Here is a 7390-nt window from a genome sequence, read left to right as displayed (position 1 = left end):
TTTTCTTCCTGGCAACTCCAAGATGTTGGTCGATTTTTTTAGGTTTCATAATGGCTGTTAATTTTTATCAAATATTAAAATCTCCTTTAACTTCCCTGTACTCTGAGCAAATATCTATATCAGTTGTGTTTTCTTTTAAGCAATATTTCATTTAAATTGAAACAGACTATTATGAATGTGCAATAATTGAAGAGTTTATTTTGCATGTCAAAATGATTGTTCTCGGTACCGTTTATCCAAATTTGAAAACATGAGATTAAAATGTTTCTCTGTACCTATGAAACCTCCAAAATGTTACATTTGCTTTCCCAAATTTGAAGGTCAAAATCAAGGGAAAATACGTGGCTAATACTCTGGAAATTATTAAGTTTGGTTGTAACCAACTTCAGGAAGATTTTAATTCAAGGTCTTCTGGAGAAAGAAAACAACAAAACAAAAACACAAAACAAAAAGTAACCTGACAACACATTGTGATTCACTGTAATAAGGCCAAAGGAACACCATAGGAAACACCCCTGTAGCTTAATCAATGATCAGCCCTTGCACATAAGTCAAAGATGCACTCAATTGCTCCAAATTAGAAATAACTGACGTCAAGAACTGGCTTGATTTCTTACTGGTTTCACACCCTGTTGCCTGCAGTGACAAAGTAATAACAAATTCTGTTCCTCCCAAGGCACAAACTTTATTTTGTGTTATCTTCTTTCTACTTGTATGCTTCCCTAATTTATGCCGAAGGCAAACAAATATGTCCAGAGAGACTTTAACAGCAGGGATGATCTCTATGTTGTTATTAGCTAGAGATGACAATAGTGTAGTAATTAATCTTGCATCATTCAGTTCCTGTTCTCTACACAACTTGGAGTACATGATGTTATACTTACTACCACAAAGGAAAAATAGTTATTTTATATACAATTGAGCCAAGAACTTTACATTTTTAATTCTTATTTTTATTTTATTATTTTTATTTTATTTATTTATTTATTTATTTATTTATTTATTTATTTATTTATTTATTTATGGCTGTGTTGGGTCTTCGTTTCTGTGCGAGGGCTTTCTCTAGTTGTAGCAAGCGGGGGCCACTCTTCATCGCAGTGCGCGGGCCTCTCACTATTGCGGCCTCTCATGTTGCGGAGCACAGGCTCCAGACGCGCAGGCTCAGTAGTTGTGGCTCACGGGCCTAGTCGCTCCGCGGCATGTGGGATCTTCTCAGACCAGGGCTCGAACCTGTGTTCCCTGCATTGGCAGGCAGACTCTCAACTACTGTGCCACCAGAGAAGCCCCTAATTCTTATTTTCTTGATTTGTGGTTTTCTTTGTAATGGTCCTGCTCATCTCTTTGGATATATCAACTATAAGAATAAAATAGTGATTTATTTCAACTTGAACTTTTGGAATAGTCTTTTAATGATACCAAATGATGAGAATTGGGGAGGGTGGGTGAGGTTCATTGATTTTACATTAAAAGAGAAAGAAAGAATTTTACCCTAAATATTTATCCAAAATTGCATGTGAAAATGTATGCTCTCCTCTTCTCCCACTTGTGATACCCAAGGAGGAAATGAATTTAAAAACTAATTTGACCCCCACAAAAAATGGGTATGTAGCCAGGGAAATCCTGTGTTAGGGAAGAGAGGCAGAATAATATTGTACTCATTTTTATAGTTACTTCTTTAATAGTTTCTCAAATTGCTGAACAGTGCTAACCAGAGCAAAGGGACATACTGTGTACCATGCTCTTGAGGGTAGCAAGGAAGAACGGCTTTAGGAGAGAAGTTGTTGTTGTGAATTGAAAAGGAATAGAGTATTCCCCAGACTCATTCCTCTTCTTACTTCCTATTTCCCACCCATGGAACTTAATTTACAAGCCCAGAAATCTTAGAATGGAATTTTTTAGTATTTTAAAGGCAGATCCTGTCCATATTTTTTTAACATCTTTATTGGAGTATAATTGCTTTACAATGGTGTGTTAGTTTCTGCCTGTCCATAATTTTTAAAAGAAATGTCTTAAGAAAAAGTATTTTGGAAAAAGACAGGAACTAGTACAGAACCTGGCTTGAGAGTTTGATGCAGTGTTTCCGAGAAATTATCAGTATTCAAAGTTGAAGTTCTAAAACAGGACTTTTAGAATATCTGTCAGTTGAAATGTGCCAGTACCTTCCATTCTCCATGTTTTCTATCTGTTGATCATTGATGCTCTTGGAATACTGAAGGATTCCGAGTTGTCAAATTGATTTGTGTTGGTACTCCCTGTGGCTTCTGTTTCTACCTTTATCAATTGTGAATTCCTTGAGAACAGGTCATTCACATTTCTTTTTTTTTTTTTTTTTTAATTTTTATTTATTTGTTCATTTATTTATGGCTTGTGTTGGGTCTTCGTTTCTGTGCGAGGGCTTTCTCTAGTTGCGGCAAGCGGGGGCCACTCTTCATCGCGGTGCGCGGGCCTCTCACTATTGTGGCCTCTCTTGGAGTGGCGCACAGGCTCCAGACGCGCAGGCTCAGTAATTGTGGCGCACGGGCCTAGCTGCTCCACGGCATGTGGGATCTTCCCAGACCAGGGCTCGAACCCGTGTCCCCTGCATTGGTAGGCAGATTCTCAACCACTGCGCCACCAGGGAAGCCCCATTCACATTTCTATATCCCCAAATAACTATTGTTGTGTATGAAATATAGCTAAATAATACATATGTGTTACTTGAATATATGTTTGAATCAAGAGGGAAATTTTCAGTAATGTTAAATAGTGTTTAGTATAGCTGATGTATTCATATTCTTGGAAGGTTGCAAAGCCTTATATAACATATGTGGCAACTCAGTCAGAATGTTGACTAACCAGAATGCTCCATTACCTTGCCAGATAACAGAGTTAGACAGATTTCACAAACTGGTGACCCACATGCCACATTTGGCCTACAGACATGTTTTGTTTGGCCTACAGAGGATTTTTAAAATTTTCAAAGTAGTTGTCAACATGTGAACGTTGGTAGTTTTCACATTTTAAAGATCCACATTTTCTACTTCTCTTGAAAAAAATGAGAACACTTGGCCCTTATGGGCTACATTTCTGAATAGAAATAATTGCCGAGAGTGCCATGGCTACCACTTAAGACAGGTCATGAAACCCCAAGTTCTTCACAGTCTCATTCTGGCAAGCACTCATTATTTTTCTAGGTTACCTGGCTGTTTCATAGAGGCATCTGGGTTTGCCAATGCCTTAGGTAAAGGATGCATATCTTTCATAAAAAGGTGAAGCGTTAGTGGAGAAAGGAAGAAAGGAAAGGAAAGGCATTTTTGATTTTGCAGTATCCATTAAAAAAATCCAATCCAACACTATTTGAAACTATTTGTTTAGTTAATTTTGACATATAGGTTCATTACGTCTCCCATTGTTTCTATCCTCGTGAAGTTCTCCTGTACATTTAGCTTGAGTTATGCAGAAATCTCCCAGCTGCTGTTTCTACTTCCTGTTTCTTCCTTCTACAAACCAATTCTACAAGATCTATCTTTCCACAGACCTGAGAGACTCCCCTTGCTGACTTAATAAAGTTTATAATTGATGACTTGCTATTCAAGTTCTTTCATGAATCCACCTTAAATTCCTAAGACTACACATTCACTATGTCTTCCCATATACCAATGTTGTAACTTGTGTAACTTGTATCATTGGTTCTAATTTCCCCTAAGTAGAACAACTAATGAATCCGCACAAAGGAACTTCGAGATGTAGACTGAAGAACAGAGAACTGGAAAGGATCTTAGAGATTATTCAGGATATACCTCACATGTAACAAAAGAAGGTGCTCATATTTAACAGAGATGAAGCGACTGATAACAGCATGAAAAACTTGACTCTCAGTCAGTGCTTTCTCCATCATTTTCCTGTCTTAAATCAAAGTTCCTCAGGCTGACATTGACATTCCTAAGAAAATCTCTCCTCTTCCACTCTCATCTTATTCTGTGGTTTCCTAATGTATCTATCTCCTCTCAAATGGACCATTCTCACACCCACCTCAAAGGCCTGGTTTCACACAGCTTCCCTTTGTTTTTATTGATAGTCCCCTACCTCCTTCACCATTTATTTCAAGATCCAAGTCAAAGCCCACCTCCTTACAATCAGACTCTGAGTTAAAGATGAGATCTACTTTATTCTGAGTTCATAGAATATACAGTCTTAGTCACCCACCATCAGCAGTGGTTTACATTGCTTATTAGAGTCAGTATGACAGAGTGGAAAGAGCTTGGTCTTTGAGTCAGGCAAGTATAGATACAATATCTACCCTTTGCCCACTGTATATTCGATATTCAGTAAGGACAGGCTCTACTTTTCTGTAGAAGTAAATAAATGCTAAAGCCTCAGTTATTTAGAGCAAGAAAGATTTATTCTTATTCATACTAGGTCTAATGTGGGATTAGGCAAGCCCTTGAGAGTTAGACAGCTCTTCCAAACAATGACTCATGGATGCAGGTTGTTTCATCCTGTGTCTCTCCCATCTTCATCTGTGGCCCTCCGAATTTTGTTCAGAAGAGAAAAAAGGGTGTGGAGGTGTAATACAAGCTCATACTACCTTGTCCAGAAAGTGGCTCTTTTCGTTTCCACTCACATTTCATTGGCTAGAACTGGTCATATGGCTCTTCTGACTGCAAGGCACCTGGGGACTGTAGTCTTCCTGGGCACCAGGAAGGAGATGGGAGCTGGATGTGAGTGAGCACTAATGATCTCTCTCACAATAGTCATTTAAATTTTCTGACATGCCCCTGATTGTTTCTATCAGAATAAAATGGGGTAATACATTGTAAAGTGCCCACTATCTGGCGCATAGAAGTTTCTCAAGAAATGATAATTGATCAATTCTCCTCTAAAAGAGCTTCTTAAGGTCCAGCACATCTCCCTTGTTTGCTTCTCTTTGGTGCTGAGCCCATGCCTGGCTGAATATCACTAAATTTGCAAATTAAAACAGAATAGTCCTCTGGGAATGCCTCCCGTCATGCCAGCCCTTGACTTGGTCCCATCTTCTCTTCAGATTTCTGTTCCTTGTACCCAAGACATAACATATCTGATTCTGAGACGCTCACTTAATGACTGTCCTACAACCTTCCTTCCAGCATAAACTCTTAAGATTGTACACTTAATTATATATTTTCAGTTTGTCTATATTTGTTCTTATCTGCCTACCTTGGAAACCACAGTTATATATGGGTTATTCTTTGTGTATGACTTTGATGATAAGTACCCTAGGGTTATAATGTCCTAAATAGTCTATCTGCTCTAACTCAGGCATAAGAGCAGTGAAATGAGATTTTTTTCTTAAAGAAGACATATTTCACATAACATTCCAAATTTTAGGTATTTTTAATGCAGTATATAGATAAGTTTGAAGTCTATTTGTAAACTCAGTGAGGTTATACATATATAATCTTGTGTTATATATACCTTGTGTTATGTACACTTTATATCATATATATCTATCTTAAAACTCATTAATTACAAATCCACTTAATTGAAAATTAAAAATATTCTATTTTTACAAGATCCTATAGTAATATATCTTTAAATATCTAATAGAGCTCACCATTATCTGTGTTGTATTATAGTCATTTATGTCAAGATCATGTTAAATAACAATAATGAAAATGGCATTATTCACTAGCTTGTTGTATTTTTTAGATTCCACATGTAAGGGATATCAGATGGCATTTGTCTTTCTCTAACTGACATTTCACTTAATATAACAATCTCCAAGTCCATGTTGTTGCAAATGACACAATTTCATTCCTTTTTATGGCTGACTAGTATTGCATTGCATATATATATATACCACATCTTCTTTACCATTCCATTTGTTGATGGACACTTAGCTTGCTCTCATTGTGGTTTTGATGTGCATTTCCCTAATGATAGTGGTGTTGAGTACATTTTCATGTACATGTTTGCCATTTGTATGTGATTTTTGGAAAATAAAGTCTATTCAGACTCTCTTTCCATTTTTATTGGGATTATTTGTGGGTAAAATGTTTTTTTTGCTATTGAATTGTACAATCCTTATATAATTGGCTATTAATGCCTTATTGGATATATGGTGTGTAAATATTTTCTGCCATTCTGTAGGTTGGCTTTTCATTTTGTTCTTTCTTTTTCTGTGCAGAAGCTTTTCAGTTTGATGTAGTTCCACTTATTTTTTCTTCTGATGCTTGAGCTTTTGGCGCCATATCCAAAAAAAGTCATTGCCAAGACAATATCAAGGAGATTTTCCTCTACGTTTTCTTCTAGGAGTTTTACAGTTTAAGGTCTTATATTTAAGTCTTTAATCTATTTTGAGCTATTTTTTTTTTTTTTTTTTACTTTTATTTGCATTTATTTTTTGCAGCATTTATTCCCGGGCCATAAGTTTTTGTTTCTTCAATTTCTTCTGGGATATCTTTTTCTTCTGGGCAACCTCCTCTTCTGGTTTAGGAACAATCTGTTCTTTTTCAGTAAGGATCATCTCAATGTGGCAGGGAGAGCTCATGTATGGGTTGATCCGACATGAGCTCTGTATGTCCTGCGCTGCATCTTGGGGGCTTTGTTCACCTGGATATGCTCAATGACCAGAGAATCTACATCTAAGCCCTTAAGTTCAGCATTACTCTCTGCATTTTTGAGCATGTGCAGTAAAAATTCAGCACTCTTTTTGGGCCACCGACCCTGCGTCCAGCCCCACTGTTTGGCCTGGGCACACCTACCAACTCCACCATTGTAACTACGGAATGGCACACACTGCTTCTTTAAAGTGACATCCTTCAGATACTTGGTGACTTTTCGGATATGCATACCCTTAATGGCCTGGGCTGTTTCATGAGTGTTCTTAAAGTGAACACGAAGATTTGAACCTCTTGACTTGCATGATTTTGTGGGGTTTTCTGGGTCAAGTGAATAGCGAACCATTTTGAGAGGTCACCTCAGGCCGTTGACTGGAAAAGGAGCTAAGTTTTGTGAGAGGATAATTATCTTATCTACGGTCAAGAGGTAGATTCAGACCCTGGTGATCTGACTCCAGATTCTCTACTCTTTACCACCGGAAAATTCTTACACACAAAGCTTAACATGTGCCAGAAAACACTGATTTATATAGATTACCTAATCTGATCTTCCGTGAAGCTATAAAATACCCATTTCAGAGAAGCCATTATTTGCCCAAATGCTCATAATCTTAAGTGATAGTTTGGGTTGGAACGCAAATCTAAAATTATGAGTCTACACTATAAGTTCCTTCAGAGAACTTTGCTGGTTGCCTTTGTGTATCTAAATATCTAGCAGAGTTCAATATATATTTTTAATTAATAAGTAAACAAATAAACAAACAAATGGATAAATACCTAAAAAACTTTTAGGATATCCCTTGCTATTCTCT

At 37.1% G+C, this 7390-nt stretch overlaps 1 pseudogene; it reads right to left on the bottom strand.

Annotated features, from left to right (window-relative positions):
• Nucleotides 1-6351: 6351 nt before the first annotated feature.
• On the bottom strand, nt 6352-6942 carry LOC118899350 (annotated as a pseudogene).
• Nucleotides 6943-7390: the final 448 nt, after the last annotated feature.

The sequence above is a fragment of the Balaenoptera musculus genome, chromosome 8 (genome assembly GCF_009873245.2).
Source record: "Balaenoptera musculus isolate JJ_BM4_2016_0621 chromosome 8, mBalMus1.pri.v3, whole genome shotgun sequence".
Lineage (NCBI taxonomy): Eukaryota > Metazoa > Chordata > Mammalia > Artiodactyla > Balaenopteridae > Balaenoptera > Balaenoptera musculus.
Note: the sequence above shows the minus strand (reverse complement) of the source record. Positions and strands in the feature narration are given on the sequence as shown.